At 43.0% G+C, this 27,181-nt stretch overlaps 1 long non-coding RNA gene across 1 annotated transcript in view; it reads left to right on the forward strand.

The window, feature by feature from the left end:
- LOC138842321 (uncharacterized) overlaps positions 1-23,147 on the forward strand; it is a 77,821-nt gene extending 54,674 nt beyond the window's left edge. The window contains exons 2-3 of the long non-coding RNA XR_011376708.1: positions 2,610-2,782; positions 22,726-23,147. This is a non-coding gene — a long non-coding RNA (uncharacterized lncRNA). The remainder of the gene's footprint in view (positions 1-2,609; positions 2,783-22,725) is intronic.
- The last annotated feature ends 4,034 nt before the right edge of the window (positions 23,148-27,181 follow it).

Consider the following 27,181-nt stretch of genomic DNA (forward strand, 5'->3'; position numbering starts at 1 on the left):
TGGCTTTGAAAGTGCCGGACCAGCCAGTGTAATTACCCATCCCTTCAGCAAGAACTTATTTCTATCTGTCCAGGAGCTCTATACATCCACATGCGAAGTCACAGCCTGTCTCCTTGTTGGATTAGAGGCTTAGGAAGGGAGAGTTGGCATTCTTGGGACATCCAGTGGGTGAAATTCCAGGGGAGGTGAGTTTAAGCACGGAAGTTGAGGCCCTGACCTTTCTTTGTGGGAGCTTCTTTTGCTGAGGCCTGGTCCCAAACGGTCTACCATAGCTAAAGACCCCTATTGTGTCTCCATTCTTTCCGTGGAGATGAATTATGAACAAATTCATTCATTAGGATCATGGCTACCCTCTTAGTGTCAGTTATAATAGTTTGTCACTTTGAAACCTTTTTAGCTCATGACAGTGCTTAGTGTAGTCAATCATACAAACATAGCCAGATGTGCTTTTTCCAAGAGGGCTGGAGACTTAGAATCATTACATTTTATAACAGAAGATGACCTTGGGAATCATCTAGTTCAAGCCCCCATTTTATAGATAAGGAAATTAAGTTCTACAGAGGTTAAGTCACTCGTCAAAGGTCAGCAACCAGGAGGTGGCAGAACCAGGGCTTGAGTGCGTTCCTGACCCTACTCTCTCTACTGAAACTGCCATATGTGATCATCCCAGAGCTGCATTGTAAACTAACAAAGAACTGTCCTACCACAGGCACTTGCAATGGACTCCTGTCCAGTAAATTAACTGTTATTCTTCCTCTGTGGGCTTTGGTCTCTGGTAGATATGTTCAAAGCAGATGCTAATGTCCTCTTTTTAATTTGTGGGCAGCTCTAAATTTTCGAAGCATTGAAAGGGCTACCTACAGATGGAAAAGAAGCAAATGTGGGTTATTTATGAAAAGGAAAAAAAAGGTAGATCCTCAGATCTACCTCATCCTTCCTCTCCTCCAGGCAGTAGTCCTCAAACAAAGGCCCTTATCAAAAATGTCTGTGATCTGAACAGTTCCCAATGCCAACAGGCCACATACTCCATACCCCATTAAGATTTACTTTACCAATAGAAGAAATATGGAACTTATTTTAGTTTTCTACCAGCCACCCAAAAGAAGTTCCATGCTTTGTATATGAGCACTTCTCTTCTGATGAATTCTGAGTTCCCCAAAGCTATGCCCCAAACATTTTGTGTCACCTAAGAAGAACCTCTATTACCTTAGAGATACAGCGATGCTTCTGTCAGAAGTTGGTGCAGTGTTCTGCTGGCAAGGCATGTAGAGCTGGGGTCTAAAAGAAATGAATTTGTGTGTATCTGGCTGATTTTAATAGCCTGACCTCGGAGCACGTGAGCAGTAGGGCCGGGAGGTAGTGGCAGGCCATAAACGACTGAATTAAAACGAAGCCCTGGCATCGCTCAGGGAAGCCTTCCCACACCTGCTTCTCATTTCCTCTAGTTATTTCTGGTAATGAAAATTGGAACCGTTGCTATATATTTGGAGGTCTAGAAGGTCTATACATTTTTCTTTCATACAATATGCTTGTGATTAAGTGTATGTCTCTGTCTACAAAAAGACAGGACCTAAGTGTTCCTGGAAGAAGAAGGAAAACAGTCTTAAAGTGTATTCCCTGAAAAATAGGTTTTGGTTGGGGGCTGGTTCTTCTCTCATTCCAGCTGGAAGGCTCTGCCATGCTGCAGCCTTCCTACCTGTCCGCTGACATTTTCATCTACTGTTCTCTTTACCTTTCTGCGCGCTGGCTGTGCCCTTCATCAGGGACCTGAATGACAAAGTGGAATAATAACATCAGCTTGTTTGAAAGGAGCTGAAGGATTTCTCGGGAAGCTTGAAAGAATTTGGAAGGGTGAGCAGCCCTTTCCGAATTCATCTTTTGCTTTGCGTTTTTATTCTCCGATAGTCTCCCAGGCGGTTCTGATGTCTCTATCAAAAGAATGGGATGTGTGGCTCAAAAATGCCAATTGGAGCCTTCCCTGGGGAGCTCTTAGCATAATTTGTGATGAGTTTAGGGCTGGAATTTGGCCCAGTCCCTAATCAATCCTTAGGTGGTCCTGGCTCTTATTTTCATGTTGCTAGGGACAGCCTTGCCCATCTTCTTATCATTGTCTGCCTTCAGTTGACATTCTGAAGTGCAGCTGTATTGATTATGACTTTTCCCTCCCCTCTGTAGCTACTTGGAATCTCATTGCCAAGGAGTAATAACATGATATATATTCATATGCATATATGCACGCACTACCGTGTTCAGTATTGGCATTTGCCTACACGTCTGCTGTGCAGGGTATGCCATGCAAGAGAGTCAGCGTCTTCTCCCTCTCTGCCATGTGATGTCTATATATTTATGAGGAGGAGAGAGAGAAGCACTTGGATAAATGAACCTGCTTGCAATTTCCTAATGGAATCTGGCAGAAGAGCTTTGCAAAAGGACAAGTTCCAGTAAAAAATGTGTTCGTGGAAGTGCTTTACTCTCATGCCTGTCACCTATTGGCCCTTCCAGAGCATTGAAAAGATTAATCATGGAATGAACCAGATTCTCTTTTTGAGCAAAGAATAATACTCTGTTGAAGAAGGGGAGAATCTTATAATTGTGTTTCTTTTTAACAGGCCATATCATGGGGAAGAGTCCAGGTGAACAAGATCCTAAAGGTGGGGAAAGATCTTGTGATCGATGGCCACGTCTTCTGCAGCTGACTGGGCTTTGGTATTGCCATTTGGGAGACGAAGTGCTAGGAATGTTCCTTAAGGAGAGAATACCGACGTTGCCAATGGGATTAGAGGTAAAAGGGCTTGAAAATAGTAGATTCTTCTCTCTGGGAGCCACTGCTTTATTGGGAGGGCATCCTCCCAAGAGGAAGACAAGAAGCCTTCACTATTAAGAAATGGTTTCTCTGCCTCTATCAATGCCATGATCTTCTGTTGCCCTAGCCTATGACTGAATGGACTATTTTTAAAAAATTATTTAATTAATTAATATATTTTCTTTTTAAATTTAAAAATTTTTTTGGCTGCAGCGAGTCTTCATTGCGGTGTGCGGGCTTCTCTCTAGTTGAGGCGCGCAGGTACAGTAGTTGTGGCGTGCGGGCTTAGTTGCCCCGAGGCATGTGAGATCTTAGTTGCCTGCCCAGGGATCGAACCCGCATCTCCTGCATTGGCAGGCAGATTCTTTACCACTGGATCACCAGGGAAGTCCCCTGAATGGACTATTTAAATCATGGGTCTTAAAGAAAACCTTTGCAAAGGCCCCCTCTTGTCCCACATCCATAATCCCTAGACTTTGTCTAACCTCCATCATGGGCTTGGCATAGCAAGGGCTGTTGGGATGAATGGAATGCTGGAAAGGAGATTTATGGTGGTTAGAGATGCCAACACATGTGAAATCCACAAACCTTGGAAGTGTCTAATTCTCTGCAGGCAGACCTTTTAACTGAAATTTTATCTACCTGAGGTCCATGTCCTCAAGTGAAAGAAAAATAAGTTGCTTATTTGGGGAAGTCTTTGCCCAGTTCACCTGGGATAATAAGGCCCTTGGATCACACATATCTCACTCTGCAGACACTCCGTGGAATGCAAGGCTGCAACGTAACTCACAGCCTTAGGCAGAAAAGAGGCAGTAGCAAATATTTTCAAGGTACAACCTGATCTTTTACATTTTTCAAAAGTTCAATTTTTTTTGCTATTTATTTTTTCTTTCAAATGCAATCTTCAATTTTATCTGAGTAATTGCTAATAAAGATAAATGAGGGCTGTGTTTGTTTAGAGTTCTGCCCTAAGGGGCAGAGCCGAAGTGTAAATTCTTTTGCTACGAGGGTTTCAAAGGATTTTAATATTCCACATGACCTCCAACACTCTCCTCATACGGAGGGAGGTCTTGCCCTAGGCAGTATGTATGAAATGTGATGGCTAAACATCTGTTGTGGCGACACTCCAGATATCTTAGGGAAGGATTCTGAAAGCTCCAGCAATGGCTGTCAAGCCTAGCAGATGGCAGGATGGCTGTGGGAACAGACTGGTGATTCTAGAGTTGGTTCATATAAAACAGGCTGAAGAGGAAAAAAAAAAAAAAACAACAAGATGTAGCCACCTTGCAGCACCCAGACACTTCTCCGTAGACTAAGTTTTGAAAGGTTCCTCCAAGTATGCTACCGTCCACACTTCTGTGCCTTTTGAAGGGACAATGGGCTGAGTGGCTTCCTTGCTGGTGGGGAGCCAGAACTGGCAGCTTTGCAAGTGTCTGAAAATGTGTATCAAAGGAAAAGAAAATTATGGTTGATATTTATTAATAGTATGGTTCAAATCCTCTACGTTTTTAGGGATTTTTTGGTCTAGCGACTCTATCAATTGCTATGGGGGTGTGTGTTAAAATCTCCAGCTATGATTGTAGAATTGTCTTTTCTCCCTTTACGTGGCTGTTTTATTTCATGTATTTTAAACTCTGTTATTAGGCGCATATCCATTTATAATTATTATGTCTTTCTGTTGAATTATGAGAAGTCCCTCTTTTCCTATGGCAAACTCTTTGTAATGAAGTCTGCTTTATCTAATACTATTGTAGCTGCTCCAGCCTTCTTATGACACACATTTTCCATCCAATTCATTTCAACTGATCTGAATCCTTATGTTTAAAGTATATCTTTTATAGGCAATACATAGTCGGGTTTTACTTTTTATCTGTTCTGCCCATCTCCGCTTTTTAAATCAAAGTGTTGAATCCACCTACATTTAATGTAAGTATTGAAATGGTTGGATCTAGGTCTGCATTTTCCTATTCACTTACTGTTTGTCCCAACTAACATTTATTATGTGCCATTAAGAAAAGATACCTAAAGATTGGAAATTAGGGAAGATGGCTGTACCCCCTCTTAGAGTCATCATAGACCATTGTCTAACAAGCGCACCAAAGGCTCAGCTGAAGGCTAGGGGAAGATGACTTTGTTCGGCTTACTCATTACTATTAAGGGAACTAGGGTGCAGAGAGGTTAGTTAACTTCTCAAGGTCCCCCAGGAGTAAGTGCAGGAGTTGGAATTCAGAGCCCCAAGCCCATATATCTGATCACTTTACCATACTGCCTCCCACTGGTAATTGCCTCATTATTGAGTTTATGGATAATTACCAGAGGAAGTAGGGAGGGTTATTGCTGCCTTTTGCTAGCTGTGGTTCCTGCAGATGGCATTTTCCGTTAAAGTGAAGGGCAGCTGTGTGGGACCTCAAGACACATGTGAACTAAGCCCAGGGGTCCCAGGGCAGTGAGGCTCAGCCTGACTGCGTAAGGTGTTTGTTCACTCTGCTGATCGGGAGCCCCTCATGTGCACCACTGCCCAACACACGGTTAAGTGCACAGAAAAGAAGTGCTGTTTCCAGGAAATATTGCGGAGCGTTCTGGTGACATGCATTTGTTTTTCTATTTCAATGGGGAAGTGGCACTGAGGTGAAAGGAAGAGTAGTATAACCAGCCAGGAAAACACACTGATGTAGCAAATGTTGGTGATGTTCTAGCACTTCCTCATGAAGCAGTGTGACCTCTTGCCACTCAGACAGGCTCTTTCTTTAGATTTTTCTTGTTCATTCGACACAGCTGTTTGTTGTTTTCTTAAATGCTAAGCTTTTTATAGCTCTTCAGTTACTTATAAAAAGTATCAGTTATTCAGGCCACGGGAGTACTGGCTCAGTGCTGGTCCAATGAGCAGGCAAACACTGAAGGCATATTTTTGTTGCTTCTATTTTTGCCTTGTTCCCCCTGCCCTGCCCCTACTCTCACAAGTTCCCCCTTTGGACCCAAATGACTCCAGATTTTGGGAATTTACTAGAAAACCGAACCACCAGTTGGTCTTTGCTGCATAAGAGCAATTCGTTGCGGACTCACCTCCCTGCCTGTGTTAACGCTATTGGCTTTCCACCATTGCGTGAAGAGGAGATGAATGGGTGGGACCTGACCCCACAAGTCATAGCTTCTCCCAGGGGTTCACAAGGGACTCACACCTGTACAGATGCACCTGTGATCTCTACAGAGAAGAAGTCTCATCTTTGTCATGCAGAAGAAAAGAAGTCCAGAAGTTGGAGGGCCTTCACCGAGTAAGTTGGAACTGTCTCTGCAATCTGCATCCTTACAGAAAGCAGTTAGGACCAGTTACAGAAAGGATCCTGCTAGAATCAGAAGGAAGATACCACAAACCACAGTCAAGAACACAGAGAACATTTAAGTATTTGAAGAAACTGGACGGTCTCTCCTGGGCTTAGAGGCCTTTATAACGGTGTGTGGCTTGTACACACATTCTACACGATAAACACAAAACTCTCGGTGAAACTGTTATGATCTTAGTACAAGAAGATGTCACTGAACACAAACAACATGGGGGAATTCTCTCAGGAGAGCCAAGGCTGAAAAAATCTGCATGTATGTTCTGGTATAGAGGTTCCCCATCTGTGAGCCCTAGACCCTGTGGGGTACTTGGAGTGATTGCAAGCGTCCTCAGCAAGCGTTTTTAGTTGGTTTAATGAATAACTGCCCTACATATATGTGTACTATTTTTCACAAGTAGGTAGAAAATGAAATGATTACTGAAATATTAATTTAAATACAGTATCCAATTATTGGTGCTAAGTGTCTATCAACAGATAAATGGACAAACAAGATGTGATATATATACACATTAGAATATCACTCAGCCATAAAAAAAGAATGAAGTAATACCATTTGCAGCAACATGGATGGACCTAGAGATTATCATACTAAGTGAAGCAAGCCAGACAGAGAAAGACAAATATGTGATGTTGCTTATATGAGGAATCTAAAGAAAAGGATACAAATGAACTTATTTACAAAATAGAAATAGATCCACAGACATAGAAAACAAACTCACGGTTACCAAAGGGGAAATGGGGGGAGGGATAAGCTAGGAGTTTGGGATTAAAATATATACACTACTATATATAAAATAATCAACAAGGGCCTACTGTATAGCACAGGGAACTATACTCAATATCTTGTAATAACCTATAATGGAAGAGAATGTAAAAAAAAGAATATATACATTTATACATATAACTCAATCATTTTGCTGTACATCTGAAACAAATATGTTGTAAATCTACTATATTTCAATAAAAATTAAAATTATAATTCATTGGTTATAATTTTTATAATTAATTGATTATAATAATTTTTAATTTATTTATTTTTACCTTAATATTGCTAAGGTTAGAAGCTGCTGTTCTAGCAAGTGATTGGCCTCATATCCAGAATGTCTTACAAAGAAACTCCTTAGGAGCCACTGGCTAATTATTTGGGTTGAAGAACATCAAATTATGGGTTTGTTTTCAGGAAACCATTCTCTCAGCTCTTTTTTCTTAGTACTGGAAGAGGTGAAGTCTTCCTTTTAGAAAGGAGGACAATTCATCTAACATATTACCTGGGATGATTTTTCAGAAATGAGTCATCCTTAAACGTGTTCTGAGGTGGTAAATAGGCCTCATTCCAACCAGTGGTGACCTGGATTGATCTCAAGTATCAATCTTGTAAAGCGTCTATTTATAGAGAAAATCACATGTTTGTTTAGCTCAGTGGCTACATAGTTCAATCTCATGCTTTCAAGTGTCTATATAATAATAATATCATCATCATCATAACAATGACTAATATTTATTACATTACACTTAATACATGCCAGACACCATTCTAAATACATGTGTTATCCCAACAAACCTTTGTTTATTATTACTGTTTATAATAATAATATTGTTATTTTCATTTTATACATTTCATACATTAAAGACATCAGACTCAGAGTGCTCAACAACCTGGCTTATCAGCACATATGTGCCAGAGCCAGGATTTGAATCCAGACTGTCTGGCTTTACCGCCAACACTCTAAACTACCATACTATATTCACTGTATGTCAAAATCTTACCTAAAGCTGAGATTTTTAAAAATTGTGAATTAACATTTTAAGGTATTTTCTTTCCCCTCATTTAATTTAGGATTCAATTTTTTTCTCACTTGAAAATTATACCATTGTGTTTAAAAATCTCTATCTCTCTATTTAGTAGACTAGCAAATGTACTCGTGGAAATTCACACATATCAGTTTTCCTAACTCTGCTTAATAAAACCTCTCCTTTCTTCCTTAAGGACATTGTCTCAGGAGCTCTGTGGCATAAATGTGAGCATTTACATTTTCCTTCTGTGGCCTTAGTTCATTGATCTTTAAAGTGGGGCCACCTTTACTCTAAAACCGTTGTAAACAATTGTGAATTAAAGGAGGTATATGAATGACCAATAGGAACAAAAAAGATATTCAACATCATTAGTCATTAGGGAAATGCAAATTAAGATACCAGGATGACTGCTACACCTACACTAGAGTGACAAATACGAAAAGGACTAACAGTACCAAGTTTTGGTGAAAATGTAAAGCAACTAGAACTTTCAAAATCTGCTGGTGGAAATGCAAAATGACACAGCCCTTTTCAGAGAAACAGTCTGGCAGTTTCTTATAAAGTTAAATATATACTTCCTATATGATTCACCAATCCCACATCGAAGGTATTTACCCAGGATAAATGAAAGCTATGTCCAGCACAAAGACCTGTACATCGGTGTTCATAGAAGTTTTGTTCACAATAGGCCCAAACTAGGAACAGCCCAAATGTCCATCAGCTGCTGAATGGATAAACCAATTATGATATATGCACACAATGGAATATTACTTAGCAATAAAAAGGAGCAAACTGCTGCTAGACACAACAACATAGGATGAATCGCAAAAGCAACAGACTAAGTGGAAGAAGCGGGACCAAAAAGACTACCTGCCGTGGGATTCCACTTATATAAACAACTAGAAAAGGCAAAACCATAGTGACATAAAGCAGATCTGTAGTTGTCAAGGTTGGTGGGCATTGATCATAAAGGGATTGAAGGAAATTTGGGGGATGAGACAAGTATTCTATATCTTGGTGGTAGTGGCAGTCATGTTTGTCAAAACTCATCAGGCTGCACACTTTAACTCACACCTCAGTGAAGCTGATTGGAAAAAACAGCGTACAGGGCTTTGTGACTGAGCTGTATATAATTGCAATTTGAAAACTCTATGTTTACCTTCTATTGAGTTCACCCTAACTCATTTCCCCCCATGTTTAATAAAAAGGTTTGTGATTTAAAATGTTTTCTAATCTGTCATCTTAGGATTGAAGTTCTTCAACTGAAAAAAAAACTGGTGTTTTGAATTCAGTGTATTAACAAATATTCGGTGAAAAAAGGAAAGTTGAAATAAATTTGTTCATAATCAAGATAACTTTATATCATTTATTCAGTGACTGTAGAGTCCTTTAAAGGTCAATACATCTTTACATTCGTTGATCTACTGTCACATTGGATCAACTGTCGTGTGAAGACCTTTTTTAGAGTATTGGAATTTTTATGGTCCTAGGTGACAAACTGGTTGCTACATGAGCCCCCAAACACCAGAAATTCTCTTGTAGAGAGGCTCAATCCAGGACCTACTTGGTAAAGTTTAAGACTGGATTAATTACAAGAGAACAATTGATTGAGGGCAAAATAATTGAATTATCCAGTTTATATAGTAATTTTGCCTATGGGAACCAATGAAAAACTAGTAGTTTTTCCTGTCCCCATATCTCCCAGGGCTATGAATATATTTCTACTCACCCTCTCCCCCTGTCAAAATATATTTATTAGGGCTTTACTTTGAGCAAGACGTTGTGCTAAATACCATGGGCAACGCAAAGTTGCTTAAACCATGGTGATTGTAGTCCTTTAAGTTAAACTTCTACACTTGGAAATTGGCTGAAATGTCTACAAAATTACATACAGATAATTATTTTTGGCTATTTCAGGTATAGGATTCAAAAGACATAGTTTCCAGAGTCAGAATATTTGAAGGTGCTGTGGCGCGCTAGAAAGGGCACATTCCCCCAGATACGTCTCCCACCTACCCGCCCCTTGGACCTGCCATGGCGCTATTAGAGGAACACTGTGTTCAGCATTCTCATTTCCCCCCAGCCCTGATTCAAAGGTGGATCCCCTTGGAGAAGGTGATATATTAAATTGCAAATTCCTTAATCTTAACTAGGATTTTCAGTTATCTCTTTTTGGTGATAGAGGTAGCACTTGTTTCTCCTATACTTAGAGACAATCTTTTTTTTTAAATTAATTTTTATTGGAGTAGAGTTGGTTTACAATGCTGTGTTAGTTTCTGCTATACAGCAAAGTGAATCAGTTATACATATACATATATCCACTCTTTTTTAGATTCTTTTCCCATACAGGTCATTACAGAGTATTGAGTAGAGTTCCCTGTGCTATCAGTAGGTTCTTATTAGTTATCTGTTTCATATATAATAGTGTGTAAATGTCAATACCAATCTCCCAATTTATCCCCCCCCCTTTCCCCCTTGGTAACCATAAGTTTGTTTTCTACATCTGTAACTCTATTTCTATTTTGTACATAAGTTCATTTGTACCATTTTTTTAGATTCCACATATAAGTGATATCTTGATCAACTTATATCTTTTCTTAATACAAGCACCCAAAAGGCTTTGCAAAGCTTTATTTGCTTTATCCAATAATAGCTAAGAACAGGTGCATAGTGAATGGAGTTGTTACTCAAAGTGTGGTCCCAAACCAGTGTCAACATCACCTGGGAGCTTTTTAGAAATGCAGAACTTCAGAATCCACCTGCAAACTGATTGATCCAGAATCTACATTTTAACAAAATCCTGGGGCATCCAGACCCCATCATAATGTTTCTTCCAACCCTGAAATTGTCTGCTTCTCTCTGTCTACCAGTAGTATGGACATTTAAGGGCTTAATTCCTTTTGCTGGAGTATTTTGGGATTCACTGAAGTTCAGGTATCTATCTGATCCCTTCTATTAGGGAGAGGAACCATTCAACAGGTTTCCTCTGAGATCTCTCCAGGTGTTTACTTACCTCTTGTAGTTCAATAAACATCTTTGTAAGTAAGAGGAAGAAATTGCAGGCATCTGAAAAGCTGTGCACAGAGTCAAAAGGGGCTCAGATTATGAGAGCGTGCTCTGCGACCCTCTTTATTGAATAAATGTTAAATGAAAATAATAAATGCTTGGAAACGGCTTTTGCATGTCCCCAGTAACAAATACATGTAATCCTCTCAAAGCACCTGTTGTCTTATTCCTACCTCGTTCCTATATGGGTGACTGTATTTACTCACTGAGGTGTGCGAGGATTACTTTAATGGCTGAATCTATTTCTTCCAAGCTCTGGCTGACATCTGAGTGTAGACTTTTCTTCTTCACACTTGAGGTACAAGCTGACTAGCATCCTGGGAGGGTGCCCTCTGTCTCTCTGTCCTTTCAGAAGCTGTGTCTTCTGTTGTAAGAAGCCACTCAAAAACCAGGGAAAGTAGAGAGGGAGTGAGAACAGGAGTCAGGAGACAAGGCCCTGGAGAAGTCATCTGACCTCCTTGAACCTTAGTTTTCTGACCTGTAAATGGAAGGATGGGACCAGGCAATGTGTGAGGTCTCTTCCAATGCTAAACGAGGGAGAAGTAGACTAGGAGTTAGATTTGTGCAATCATGACACCCCTTCATATGCATTCCCCTATGTCCTCATCACAACTCTAAAACAGAGCCCCCATTTTACAGATGAAGAAACTGAGTCCCAGAGAGAATGTGACTGCCTCCATTTCACCCAACTCAGATGGCAGGGCCTGAACTCAGTACTCAAACCCAAGCATCCTCACTCCAAGTCCTTCCCACCACACCTCAGCCATCACCAACACAGGCCGTTTGCTTCACTGGATCAATTTTTTAAGGCTGGACCAAGGTCAAACTGTCCAAATCTACCTGCTGCTATAAGAAGGCTAAAAGAAAGTAGCTTAAAAATAGTCTCATGCAGGTGTTCAGCAGTAGAAAATACACAACAAATTTGGATTCTATTTGGACATTCTGAAGAGAGCAAAAAACTTTTCTAAACATTGCCTCTTTAGTGTCAAAATGCCCCTCATGAGGTGGGCAGAAGCAAGTACTGCTAATGCCATTTCAAAGGAAGAAGAACGGAGGCAGAACAATTAAATGACCTGCCTAAGATGTCTCAGTCAGAAGTGGATAATAGTTACAGCTGCCCAATATTTCCATTATCTTTTGTTCTCATCTAGCTGCTTGTCCTGCCTGCAGCTATCATGCTCCCTGTTCTCACGCCCAGGTGTAGCTGTCCCCAGCTGGGGGCCCCAGAAACTCGAGGAGAGGGTTGCGATGTCTGTGAGGGAACGACTAGGAAAGTGCAGAATGGAAGGATCTATGGATATCCCAAGGCTTTGATAACACAGGAAAGAATCTTTACATTCCATCCAAAACATCACTGGGTTTAAATATTTTATCAGCTACAGCTAAACCTTCTCAAATTTTTGGCCCTGCTAAAAACAGGTACTTACTTATCTGGAGTTTAATTACAAATATAGCTTTGTTCTGCATGGATAAAATGCAAAAAAGTGAAGAACAGTTAGGGTCAGGGCAAGTGAGAAAAACAGCTGCTTCCTTTTTTTTTTGTTTTGTTTTGTTTTCATCTGTAATAGTCATAACACCCAAGTAGCAAAGAGTCTAAGAGGGTAATTTAGTGTTGTGGTTAAGACTGTGGGCATCAAACTGTGTTTGCATCTTAGCTCTGCCACTTATTAACCCTTTGACCCTGAGAAAGTTATGTCTCAGGTCAGTTTCCTCATCTGTGAGATGTGGAGAATCATGGAAGCTACCTCCCAGGGTAGTGAGGGTTAAATAAGTCAATACCTGCAAAGTGCTTATAACAGAGCCTGGGTCATAGTAGGAAGTCAACAAATGTCAGCTATTATTGTAATTGTCTTTAGTGAGGAGGGAATAGTTAAACTTTTGTTTTTATTTAATTTAAACTTAGTACTAATATACAAGTGAATTCTAATACACCAAGTAAGGAACATAGATCATTAACTGAGAAATTCTATGTGGTTGCCCAAATCAAGAGGTGAGTTGTAGATGGGCTGGGAAATAGCCAGTCCATTTGAGATGACCAAGCATAGAAGCTAATATGAAGAAATGGTTGAAACAAATAACCTAATGTAAGATTAGTAGCTTAATCTATCGTAATGTCTACAGTCTGAAGTGATGGAATGGTGACAAATGATCAAGAGCCTTCTTGAAATCTAGAAAGAGAAATCAGTTTTAAGGCACTGGAGAAATACACTGTATTTGGTCACAATAGGTTGTATAATTATGGGAAGGACAATTCCTCCATGACAAATAAGTAAATGTCTAGTCTGGTTTATACATCAGTTTCTAATGTGTAGAGTTAGTGTGAGTCAGTTCCTCTCATCCTAATTAGTTAACTCTGCATGAACTAATAAATTCAAATCCTGGAGCCAGCAATACTGACCCCTTGGATTTGGGGAATTCCGCAAGCACTGCAGCCTGCGGGGTCTGGCCACTGAAGTCGTTTTCTTTCTGGTAAATCTCTCATGAGATATCAGAGTTTAAAAGAATAGGATTCCTGGGCTTCCCTGGTGGCACAGTGGTTAAGAATCCGTCTGCCAATGCAGGGGCAGGGGACATGGGTTCGAGCCCTGGTCCAGGAAGATCCCCCATGCCGCGGAGCAACTAAGCCCGTGCGCCACAACTACTGAGTCTGCGCTCTAGAGCCCGTGCTCTGCAACAAGAGAAGCCACCGCGATGAGAAGCACGCACACAGCAACAAAGAGTAGCCCCCGTTCGCCGCAACTAGAGAAAGCCCACACAGCAACAAAGACCCAACGCAGCCAAAATTTTAAAAATAATAATAATTAAATAAATAAATTTATTAAAAAGAAAAAAAGATCAAGATTCCTATTTCAGTCCTACCAAAGTCATTACACCTACTACTTTTTATCAGGAAAGGCAAGAGTGCTCTAGATGCCTGTGTGGGAGAGCTAAAGTTACAAAAGACAATACTAAAGATAAATATTATACTTAAAAGGAAATGCTCCTCAGACACGGTGAGAAGTGACAGAGTGTGGAATTGACTGGAAAGTGATCAAAACAAGCAAACTTCTCAGAAAGATCAAAATGACCCCTGCATGTGAATTTCAACAATGCACAATTGCCTGTAACACGCGTGGACCCCCTCTTTTGGTTCTATCAAAGCAGTTCCTGGGCCACACCAGGAAAATAGTTTCATTACTTCACCATCATCCACTGTTGTTCACCTAAAAACTTATTTTCCAGAGCTCACCCTGTTTACCATGCATGGCTCTGATTTTTGGTAGTTCCAAAAACTCGAATCTAGTTCCAAAAAGATAAAAACTGTGCCAAAGGGCTTCCCTGGTGGCGCAGTGGTTGAGCGTCCGCCTGCCGATGCAGGGGACACGGGTTCGTGCCCCGGTCTGGGAAGATCCCACATGCCGCGGAGCGGCTGGGCCCGTGAGCCATGGCCGCTGAGCCTGCGTGTCCGGAGCCTGTGCTCCGCAACGGGAGAGGCCACGACAGTGAGAGGCCTGTGTACCGCAAAAAAAAAAAACTGTGCCAAAGCAGGGCCAGAGGACTGTATCACATGGACAGAGGTGACCCAAAGGCTGAGCATGTCTTTAGGCAGGGTCCTTTATCGGCAAAGCCTCTCAGGCGCCTGGCCTGATGGAGTAACGCACACGGTGAGGTGAGCTCTAGTGTGTTTGCAGCAGAGCCCAGTGGCTGCTAAGTGCATGGATTCTTGGAACCTGTCTTCCGGGTTCTAATCTTGACTCTGCCAGTTTCTGACTGCATGACCTTGGGCAAGTTCTTAGACCCCTTGTATGTAAACTCATCTGAATATGGGTTTAAATCTCACAGGTTGTTAGGAAGATTTAGGTGGTTAATACATTTAAGGTGCCTGGGACATAGTTAGCATTGTTTTAGGGTTGATTACTGTGACGTAATCAACCATCTTTTGTCCCATCTTGTCAGAGCCTGTTGCTTCCTCTGCCATCCTGGGATATAATGGGAAAAGGTGCCTCCCCGCCATCCTCGAGGAGCCCCCGACTTCCCCCAGCGGCAGCCCTGCTCTGGAGCCCCAGGGGTTGATTTTGTACTTTCTTCTTTCTCTCTTTTTGCCTTCTCTGCTTCCCTCTCCCTTTCCCTCTTCTGTTTCTCTGTCTGTCTGTCTCATCTGTCTTTCTTGAGACATGCGTGAGAATTAATAATGAACTTGACCTACATCTTTTTAGTTTTATGGGCTCTGTGATGGATACACGTGCTTATTTGTTTATTTGGTTTTATAATTCAGGAGACTTATAAGACATCAGGGACCATATGTTCTATTTGTTTTAGTGTGACAGTGGTAGATAGCACAGTACTTCATGCTGTGTGAATATTTGCATCTCAGAAGTATTAGTATTTGGAACTTGTAAGAGATGGTGTTTGAAAAAAAAACTCTTTTGAGTGAAATTTACCATTTCAAAATATCTACTTCCAAATTTTGAGGAAGAAAATAACTTTTGAAACTGAGTGCACTTTAAAATTTTTATTCATGCGATGTCTAAAGCAAAAGTAATTTTAAAAAATAAAATGTTGGGCTTCCCTGGTGGCGCGATGATTGGGAGTCCGCCTGCCGATGCAGGGGACATGGATTCGTGCCCCGGTCCGGGAGGATCCCACATGCCGCGGAGCGGCTGGGCCCGTGAGCCATGGCCGCTGAGCCTGCGCGTCCGGAGTCTGTGCTCCGCAGCAGGAAAGGCCACAACAGTGAGAGGCCCGCGTACCGCAAAAAAAAAAAAAAAAAAAAAAAGTTAACAAAAACCACATTTCTACGTATCATTATAGACATTGTCACAAGGCCTGGAATAGGTATAATTTCTTAGTGCTAAAATTAAAATTGGTCTGTTCTCCTTCAGCCAGACGTTGGTGTGGGAACAGCATGATGCGTTGCTTAACAGTATGAGGTGCCAACCAGGCTCATTTATGGGATTTGGAATGTTAAGGCCAATCAAGTGATCTAATTGTTTCAACACTGCGAAAGGATTTACAGTAATCTTCAAGATCAGGGCTGTGCTAGTCTGAACTTCCCCTTTCCCATCTCCACCCCTGCTTCCTTCTCTCCCTCCAAGCAGGTGCATACTATTGTGTTTGCCCGATTGAAGTTATGTAGGAAACGGTTCAAGTGGGAGCCTGGGTTCAAGTCCTAGGGTAAGATTACATGTGAACATTCGTGGGGGGACCTTTCTGTAATTACCCTTTGTGCATTTTATAAAACCACTGCTGGCTTGGGAATGACTGACAGCCTTGACTCACGGGAGGTCAGCAAGGAAGGGTGTGCGTTTATAAGGTTTGGGTGGAATTGCTCAGGGAGAGCCCCCTGGGGAACATGGAACCACTTTGCCAGTCTTCTGTCTACTGAGACACCTTCATTAGACCTTCAGAGCTGCTCACTGACATTGACCTGGGTGACATATTAAAAACCAGCTTAACCAATGTGTTGTGAAATGAACTTGGACAACAAGAAAGTATACAGCTCCCCAGATTTGATTATTCAAAGCCCTGCAGATACGTAGAGGGCAGTGTGATAGATGAGGGATGCCAAGCCCTATATGACGATCACTTACACAGAGCAGGCATCTGTGTCCCAGGAATACTGTACTGTTCGGTTAGATAAAAAGAGAAGCAAGAACATATGCAGTTTATCTTTTTTTCCCCAGTGCATCCAAGTTGCTAATTTTTATAGTTATCGAAAAGAAAATATCAGCTTTCTAGTGGGCAGGAAGATTTGTGCTTGAGTTAAGAAAAAAAGAACTGAGAGGGAAGACAGGGTTTTATCTGCGCCTCTATGGTGGGGTTAATGTTTTCCAAACCACTGACAAGTTACTGTGCAAAATCTGCGGGTGTGAGTGTTGGGGGTTACTGTCCTGGCTTTACAGACTGCCGTGGAGAGCACTTAAAAGTTGTCTGCCGAGCAAGTAATCAGCTAGGGATTGGATTTCGTGGGGTGAGGGATCCTGTGATTAAGAAGGGAAATGGGACAAGACAGAGAAATCAGCTGGAGAGGTGTAAGGAAGGAGCAGGACAGGTGATAGCCATGCCAGGTAGACTATGACAGTCACCGGTTTTCTTTAGGATTAGAATCTACTGGATAAAGGACAGGGTGGAGATCCTGGGAGCTCGCCACCACCTTCTGTGTGCCAGCCTAGATTTGGTTGGTGCTACTAGGAAAACAGTACTCTTGGTCCGGTCAGTATGAGTTGCCTGGACCTCAGAGTTGGGTTTTGTTTTTGCTTCCTGGTGGTAGGGATGGGAGGCTCCCTTTCTCCTCTATAACCTAATCCCCTTTTCCTAATCCACCTTATCTCTCTGTAAGCCTCAGTTTCCTCATCTGGAAAATGATATAATAGCTCTGGGGAAAATTAAATCAGCCACTGCCTGGTATAGAAGAGGCATTCACTTAACACCCATTTCCCTTTCTCTCCTTTCAAAACTGCTATCAGAGGAAAAACCTACAGGGTTTTTTTTTTTTTTTCTGGCACGCGGGCCTCTCACTGCTGTGGCCTCTCCCGTTGCGGAGCACAGGCTCTGGACGCCCAGGCTCAGCGGCCATGGCTCACGGGCCCAGCCGCTCCGCGGCATGTGGGATCTTCCCAGACCGGGGCACGAACCCGTGTCCCCTGCATCGGCAGGCGGACTCTCAACCACTGCGCCACCAGGGAAGCCCACCTATAGGGTTTTTTAATGGCATGGCATCTGGGGTCATTAGCAAAGGATGTCAGAACACACAGTTCCTCTGCTCGGGCTCAGCGCTCCAGGGAGCCCTTCAGCTGGGCACCTTGGCTGCCATGGAAGGAGGGGTGGTGGCCACAGAATGCCAGCTTTTCACTCCCACCTCCCAGGGCCACTGAGTGGGCCCCTCACTTGCCTTCACAAGGGGGGTGTGAGGACCCGCTAATTAGCACACGCACAATGTTCGGCAGAGCCGAGCCCGGATAAGGGCATGAGACGGCCGTCATTTTGTCTAGGTGACAACACAAGACCACCCATTTTCCAGAAGACAATTAAACCTGTTTCTCGGATCATAAATGTTGACAATTACAGTCACCAGAAAGATTTGGTACAGTTTATTCTTAGACCTGGGTTTAGGCACTGCTTTTGAGCTGTGCTCTCCTCCTTCTCTCCCAGGGAGTGGCAGGAGGGGAGAGGTGGTGGTGTGTAGCTCAGACAAACTGCAATTTGGGGTGTGCGTGTGTGTGCGTGTATGTGTGTGTGTGTGTGAGAGAGAGATTTTCCACACTAAAGCCAGTGTTCCCAACCCCCCATCCTCTGGGAGGGGGGCTGGTCTTCTTAATAACCCTCCCCCGTAGAACTCAGAAGATGTCGACGGGAGAATTTGCTTCACTTCCCTCCCTCCAGTTAGAGGGCTGCTTGACTCAAATATCTCCATCTTGGCAATTTCCTGCACACAGTTTCCATTAAATGACAAGCTTGGATGACTGCTTCAAACATCCTGCCTCGAAGAACTTCATTTAAAAAAGCATAAAAACTTTGCCTGGACTGAAAACTCTGTAGGCGACAAGGGAAAGGGGATAATGATTTTAGTTTACAGCTTCAGATATGGTGAGAGCTTGTTCGTTCTCCTTTGTTGCGCTTTGATGTTAGTTGGAAAGCGGGTGTGGGCTGTTTTGCGCACCAGGCCGAGTCCACACGGGAAGCGGGGGATCTGGGGGTGGGATTGATGGGTGAACTGTGGCATGTGAAAGAAATTGTGCCCTGACTGACTGAATTCTGTGCAAGGTTCGTTCAGAAAAGTCATTTCCTTCAATCACTCAGATCAAAAAGCAATTATCTTTGGAACGCCCACCCTCCCATTCATAAAAGCACAGACTTTGCTTTCACACAGCAGCTTACCTTGGCTTCTCCCTTTCATGAGTATACTGACTTCTCCCTTTATACCTAAAATGGCTGTGTTGGCAGAAGAGGTGAAAAAAACAGTATGCCCTAGGCCGGCAGCAAATTAAAACAACCCCAGAAAAATACGGGTCTGCATCCTCCATTGATGGGTGAGCATTTGTTTTTGTGACTGGCTTGATATTAGCTAGAGAACATGCGTTTAAAAAAATCCACCAAGCAAATGCTTTGGAATTTGATTCCCATCTAAGAGGAAACCTTCACTGAAAGACTGTACATTTCGAATGTGGTTTAAAACCCACCGTCTGGGGCTTCCCTGGTGGCGCAGTGGTTGAGAGTCCGCCTGCCGATGCAGGGGACATGGGTTCGTGCCCCGGTCCAGGAAGATCCCACATGCCGCGGAGCGGCTGGTCCCGTGAGCCATGGCCGCTGGGTCTGCGCGTCCGGAGCCTGTGCTCCGCAACGGGAGAGGCCACAGCAGTGAGAGGCCCGCGTACCGCAAAAAAACAAAACAAAACAAAACAAACCCACCGTCTGTCCAGGAGTGATGACACATCAGTGGAAATCTAAGATCTTGTCTTCAAAGTGAGGTAGGTTCTGACACTTCCACTCCCTCCCCATGTTGAGGTCTCCTTCTTCACCTTTAATCAATTAGTCACAACTGCCTGGTGTTGACAGATGCTCCTGTCCTCATACCCTAATGGAAAATAAGCAAATTTCTAAACTCCTAACCTGAGCTAAGGCTGACGACCAGACTCTTTGTTTCCCCAGCTTGGGACCCAAGGAGTGGTAAATTCAAGCTGAGAGTTAGCCAGCAAACATTGCTGTAGTCGTAGCTATCATAAAGTAGGGTACTATTTCTCCATTGGCTGGTAAATCGCTGTGCTCTGAGCCCCTTGGGTATCCCTCCCTTGCCCTCCTCTGGGACTGCCTGGACCACCCCCCAGGATGTAGCAGCCAAATGGCTAACACCTGGTGTAGCTGGGCCTTCAGGGCAGCTGGCTTGGTTCTTGGAACCCCTCGTCCTCCCAGTTGTGAACTAATTTGAATAGCACCCCTGCCTTGTGTTCTTCATGTTGAAAATGACTGATCATACATCTACCTTCAAGACCTCATGAAAACTCTTAAATTTTAGGGTGACGTCATTAGTCCTTTGCTTCTTGGGTAGAGAAAGAGCCGCTAATTAGACGTTACTCCTAGGAATTTGTCTCAGTTGATACACTTAGCTTCTTTCCTCTTGTTCAGCTGAGGTTTGATCCCTAGGGATGCAGGCATTTATTCAACAATTTAGACCAGTTAATTAAAACCTCATGGCCTCTGTAAATACAATTCTTCCTCTGCAGCACCAGAACACTCGGTATGCATGCATGGTAGGAGAATTAGAAAAAGCACAAAAGTATAGAAAAAAATGGAGGTGGACCATCCTTTATATTGCTGGGGGCCTTCCAAGTGGAGGCAAACTGTGAAGCATGAGGAAGGCCCCAGAGTGGCTGTGACCTTGGCCTTGTTACCTCAGCCCAACTCTGGCCAAACTCTCACACCACTTGGAGCTGGAGGTCAAGTCTTTTCAGGGGCTTTCCTCGCTGAATTCTCCTCATGGAAAGCGTAGGGTCTGCTGGCTGTGCAGATGACTCTTTGTTTCCTCAGGACCATGCTCTACAGTGCTGAGGCTTGCTGCTCTGTATGTTTGCATATCTGAATAAATACATAGTGTGTAGGACAAGCTATTCTAAGCCTTGAGAACACTTTTAAACATTAAAAGGCAAGAGACTTTGAAGTTAAGTAAGTAAATAATAACAATAAGGGAGTGGTTATGGTATTTGGGGGATATATATGCTTCCAATGTCACATGAATAGGAGGGAATATTAGAGGCAGAGCAAAACTTGGTCCTAAATGAGCTTGGTTCATTGCTGGTCCACCAGCCAAACCAAAGGGCAAGGCTGTTAGAACAATTAGGCACAGTGTTTTTAAGCTTGGGAAGTTTAGAAATTCTTTCAAAGAAAATTTTTCAAAGAAAAAAAATCCTCTGGAGTCCCAGTATTAATCTAGAATAGTGTTATTTATATATGTAAAACAAAAAGGAGACATCAACTCCTGCTTAAAGCTCTTATACAATTCTAAAAAGAAATTGATAAATTAAGTAAAAATAAATGTAAAGAAAATTTAAATTCACACCATTAATTCATACTGACAGGAGATTTTGCTGACCACATAGTGCCTCCTGCCATGGAATATGGCGTTGTCCGCTATAATACACGTTCTTTTGAGTTCAGTGTTTCTCTACCACTGCGAGCTTTTGGGAGTGACTCAATTCTCCCACTCCTTTTCTCCATTCACACGCTTAAAAATCCACCACCGTATAGCATATTGTGATAGCATTTGGACTTCACTAAATGTGAACACAACATTTATGTATCCAGCCTCCTTTTTTTTCCCCCTCTTAGCTCTGAAGTTCAAGTAGTATTGGTTACTATGTGACTGTAAATACACAGGCAAACACAAACTTGAAATCATAAGGCATTTTTTGGTAATAATTAAAATAGTGACTAACATTTATAAAGTCCTTACTGTGTACCAGACACTGCTCCAAGTGCTTTATATGTTTCAATCCATGTAACCCTTACTACTACCCTATGAAGTAGCCTTATTGTACAGCCAGTAAAGGCAAAGTCGGGATGTAAACACAGGCAGTCTGCTTAACCACTACGTTCCACAGCCTCTCAAAGGTAACCATAACTCACAATGTGCTTATATTAATTTTTCATGAAATGTAATCAAAATGCAACACAAAAGTTTCTCCCAGAGAGCTCTAGGACCTCTGAGAAATCATCTGTGAGCCCCAGTTTAAGAAACAGTCATTTAATTCTCTACTCTCGAGCTCTTTACTATTTCTAGACATCATTACAATATAATGCTCTTTAATTCTTTAAAGTATAAAAATATGTCCTGCTTCTATCCATGATTACCTTGGTGAACCATCAAGGCTACAGCGCTGCATTAATTAATTAGTATAAAAGCCCTGCTAGTAATAGAGGTGATAAAAGGAGTGACATGTAGACACATGAAAACGTACTTATCTACATAGTCCTGACAAGGGTGAGAAATTATAGATACGCATGGATTTAGTCTCATTGACTTTTTAAAAAATTTTATTTATTTATTTATTGATTTTTGGCTGCATTGGGTCTTTGTTGCTGTGCGCAGGCTTTCTCTAGTTGCGGCGAGCAGGGGCTCCTCTTCATTGCGGTGCGTGGGCTTCTTATTGCTGTGGTTTCTCTTGTTGCGGAGCACGGGCTCTAGGCACGCAGGCTTCAGTAGTTGCAGCACGTGGGCTCAGTTTTTGTGGCTCACGGGCTCGGTATTTGTGGCACAGAGGCTTAGTTGCTCCGCGGCATGTGGGATCTTCCCACACCAGGGATCAAACCCATGTCCCCTGCATTGGCAGGCGGATTCTTAACCACTGTGCCACCAGGGAAGTCCCAATCTCATTGCCTTTGATAGGAATGGTGATGAGGGCGAGTGCTCTGGGATGAGTGGTACTAAACTCTGAGAGATACCATGACAGGGGTAGTTGGCTGAAATCTTGAAAGGGAAAGCTGGGAGCAGAAATCCACCCACACCCACTCTGCTCTGGGGGTGGCAGCTGGCAGAAAATTCTGGAGACAGTGATCCGAAGTTGTAATTAATCTGGACTTTAATGGAAGATTTTAAGAAACCTGGGAGTAGCAGAGTGGGAAGGTTAAAGAAACAGGCATAGAAGATCACCTTAGCCTTTTGTCCTTGGTTTATATTTGTAACCTAAATACTGCATCCAGGTGGGTATTAGTTCAAGTTTATTTCTCACTTGTCTGTGTCTTCAACAGGTTCATCTGTGTCATTGCTGTCTGCTGCCTTAGATCATGAATGAAGACAAACTGAGAAGTATGTTGAACCTATTCCACCCATCACAATACCATCAAAAGACACACTAAAGCACTTTTGAATGATGAATCAGACTTATTTATTGACCACCTACTATGTGCAAAGCCCTCTGCTAGCTGTGAATGGATGAAAGCATGAGTTACCTAAGGTTCCTGCTGTCAAGTAAGTTCCCAGAGCAAGATAATAAATGGCGCATGTGAACAGAGCAGGTTGTAAGGCCAGCCATTCATAGCATGGTGGCTGGGCTCTTGGGTTGTAGACAGGAACCACTTCCACTATCAGCTCTAACCACTGGCTGGGTGTCCTTGGACAAGCTGACCAACCTCATTTTTCTCATCTGTAAATGGAGATGATGATAATCATAGTACCCATATCATAGGGCTGTTGTGACGACTTGAGATGACGCGTGTACAATGCTTAGTACGTTTGCTGTGCAGACCCTAGTTTATCAAATGAGAACCTGCAGTCTCTGAGGCTCTGCTAACGACGACCACGTCTGCGCAAGGGTGTGGTTTGGATTTGGTCCAAGTCACCGCAGCATGACCTTGTATTGCAAGGGGAGGAGAGGCGCTTGGGACAGGCAGCATTGGTTTGGTGGTGCCTGGGGGTCAGCGTCTGTGTCTACCACTGCCCTCTACTGGAGACAGTGAGCACAACAGATGTCTAAGGAACACCCAACCTACCTTGGTATTCTCCTGTTCCAACACCCTGTGTTTATAAAGAAAAGTCTGCTTTGTTGAGAGCTTTACAGCCCATCTGAGCTAATTTTTCCTTCTTTCAGATACTTAAGAGCGAGAGCAAATTCTATTGTCTGCCAGCCTCAGCTCCTCACTTGCTTTTAACTAATGTGGAGTCTGGGCAGGTATTGATTTTTCTGCTTTTCTCTGACTGCACTCATCAGTCATTTTATATTACTGGAGAGTCCATTAGCAATAAAAAATAAAGGATGGGAGTTACAAAGCCATTAGAGAAACTTACTCTCTGTACCTTTGAGGTGAGGGAAACAATTAAAAGCACGTCATCTTATAAACATTCTAATAGAATTATTAGAAAAGTGAATAAACCCAGGATGTGATTATCAAGGGATGAAATGAAATCCTCCTTAGAAGTCAACTGGAAGGGAGTGCCCCGACGTTCCACAACGTTGTAGTAGGCATGGAGCTCAAATGCTGTACGTGGGTGAGATGAAAAGAAGATTAGCTACTAGAATAAAGGAACATTACACAACAGAGATTCAGCCGTAGGCTCACGCGTGAATGAATTTCAGAGCTATGATGGCAGAGCTAAGAGGAGAGAAAGGAGGAGATGAAATGGAAAGGGAAGAGGTGACTTTGAAATTTAGTAAGTTGGGGAAACACAGCCATGTCTCCACTCTTGTCCAATTGTACAAGATGGTTACTGAAATTCACTGAATTCTCCACTGGGAGCTGAGAGGGGGTGAGCAAAGCAGGGACAGACTCTGTGGATTTTGATGCTTGTTGACTGGAGAACGTAAGAAGATGCGTCCCTCGGGGGGTGCCCACCATTGTGTGTAAGTGATCGGCAGCATTCTTGGCACGTGTCGGTCCTCAAAATATGTGAATTCCCTTGCTCCTCCCTGTAAGCGGGAGAGTGTGTAGAATCTATAGTGAATATTATGAATATAGTGAATATCAGGCTGCATTTAACTTAATTTCCTTTTCTTTTCATGGCTTCCAAGAGTAAACAGTTTTCACACTAAGGGTTATTTGGACATTTATTCTCTCTAGATGAGCACTAAGGATGTATTCAGTTGTCTGACCCTCTTTGGTCCAGAAAGCAATAAACACTTCCACAAAACCCTGCTATAGGTGGCAAAATTTATGTTTTGTTTTCTCATCCTTGCACAGACAGCAAATGGTTTGGCATCGTACGAGGTTTTTCTACCTATTGTAAAGTTGCCCTGTAGTATGTTTTTCTTTTCCCTTCCTGATTGTAATTTATTGTCTATAAAGAGTATGACAAAAATACTGGGAATAATTTTAAAAATTCACAATTCTACTTCTCTAACATTTGAAGTATTTATATTTTCCGTGCACTTTCCAACTTTACCCTTATGCATATTTACTTTTTACATAGAATCTTGCATTTTGTTTTTTCACTTGATGCTATTTTATATACATTGTAATGTGGCGTCATGGCAGTCGTAATTATAGTATTTAATGGTTGCAAAATATTCTGTTAAGTTTATGGCTCATAATTTTCTGAGTCAATTCTCTATCAGAGGCATGAAAGGTTTTTTGCTGTCTGGTTTGTTTTACCATTATAAGTAATATCATCATAGTTACATAAGTAGGTTTTTTTCCCTCCACTTGAATTATTTCCTCTGAATAAATTCTCAGGAGTCGGGTCATTGTTCTCGAGGTACACCTCCGATTCTTTTCCTAAAAGGTTGTATTTTATTTTGTCAGAAGCAGTGAATGAGACTAATCTTGCTTATCCTCTTAACAACATTAGATGCCGCTGGCCAGATAGTTTCTCCCCTAGGGCTCCCTGGCTGTCGTACTTTTCAGTTTTTCATGTACCTCTCTGGCTGTTCTTCCTTGGTCTTCTTTGGGGTCTCCTACGCCCCTACCTTTTCCCTCAATGTTTGTGTCCACGGGGCTTAGGCCTGGGCTGTCCGCTCTTCTCATGTTTTACATTCCCTTTGGAACATCTTCTGCCCTGTACAGTGGGCTTTAATTACTGTATCATTAGTCACACCATGTCCCTGTACACCAGACTCATAGATCCAAATGCCAAAAGGAATCCTGGTCTCCCAGTCTCCAGCCTTGTTCTTTCAAAACCTTTCTCCATACTATGCCAGAGTGATCTCCCGACACATAAGTTGGATCTTGTCACCTTCTGTGACAAAGACCCTTCAGTGGGTGTCTGTTGCTCTTAGGAAATAACAACCCCTGCCTATTTCTGTCCGTTCTGTGCTCCTGCCGTTCCCCTGTCTGCACGATGGCTTCCCTTTATCTCTGTGCCTGTCAGCACTCTTCTTCTTCCTCTTTGTCTGGCTGACCCCCGCTCATCCTTCACGTCTCAGAGAGGCCATTCCTGGGCGCCAGGTTTCTCTGTTATATGTTCTCCAAACCCCTTTCCCAGTCATACTGCCTGCTCTGCTTCACTGAGGCCTGTTCCCAAGTGCGTCAATTCCCCGGCGCCCCTGGCCTGCCCTGCGTGAAGCCAAGCACCCTGAAGTCCACCCCGAGGTCCAGACAAAGCCCCCGGCAGCAGGCGCTTGCTGTAAGAGGCACTGGCTGTGCACAGGGCACGTGTGCCCTGAAGGCCTGTGGATGAGGCACCAACAGCCTTGGCCCCCATCCACCTCTTACATCGCTCAACTTCACTCACGCTTCATATTAAATTCACTCTGGCCCATCACTGATTCTTCAAGGTGATGGCTTACTTCACACTCAGCTGGTTTTCTCTCAATTCCTTTAAATTAAAAAAAAAAAAAAAAAAAAAGATGTACACCAGGGAGGTTGGTTGGACAAACCACAGTCCCTGATGCTACCCTGAGGCACGATTGATGCTCATCTTTTCAGATGGCAGTTTTGCTGGTCTAGGTTGCTGGTGCTGTGGGGTAACCCTGAGATCCCCCCGCCGCCCAAGAATCCTGGTCTCTCCGGTGACCAGGTTTTTGTCAGGCTCTGATTGCATCTGGTTATTGTGCCTTTAAGGAATAAGAAGCACAATACTCCCAATAGGTCACTTAGATAAGTGACTTAGACCACTTAGATACGTAGGAGGAGGGGCCACTTCTGCCCCCTATTCAAAGTGTCCAAAGTATACCGTGCATCTTAAAGGAAGACTTTATGCCAAACCTGGCACATAATGTGGCCCTGTAGAGGCCTTTCTGACCCTCCCCAGCTGGCGGCCTCCAGACTGTGCAGGGTATGAAAGGGACACTGGATCCTGAGGTCGTGGGCCAGTGTGGCACCTCCTTGGCTGTAAAGTGGGTCCCTGGGTCAGAGGAGATGGGTTGTGTGATCTCAAGTCTGCAAATCAGACACTCTGGAAGGTGTCAGATGGTGGGGCAGGCCGAGGCGTTGTGGGCAGGAAGACGCACCCGTATCAATCTCAGCAGGGACGAACTACTGCCCTACCCGACCCCAGGGGTGAAATCAGCTTGGGACTAAGTGGCTGGTTTTTCCCTCCAGGGACGGTATCATATCAGGTCCTCACGTTGGTGTCCACTGGTGACAGATCAGACACTCTGCAGCGTGGCAGCCAGGTCAGCCTCAGTGCTTGATCATTCCACCTCCCGCTAATCGCTCTCTTGTCACTCTCTTAGGTCCCTGACCATAAGCAGGCAGAGACCTGTGTGTTAATGAGACGTCTCAAATGATCTTTATTCCCAAACTAGGTGCTGTCATCTCCAAAGCGGCTCTC

Source organism: Globicephala melas, chromosome 14, assembly GCF_963455315.2.
Source record: "Globicephala melas chromosome 14, mGloMel1.2, whole genome shotgun sequence".
In the NCBI taxonomy this organism is placed as follows: domain Eukaryota; kingdom Metazoa; phylum Chordata; class Mammalia; order Artiodactyla; family Delphinidae; genus Globicephala; species Globicephala melas.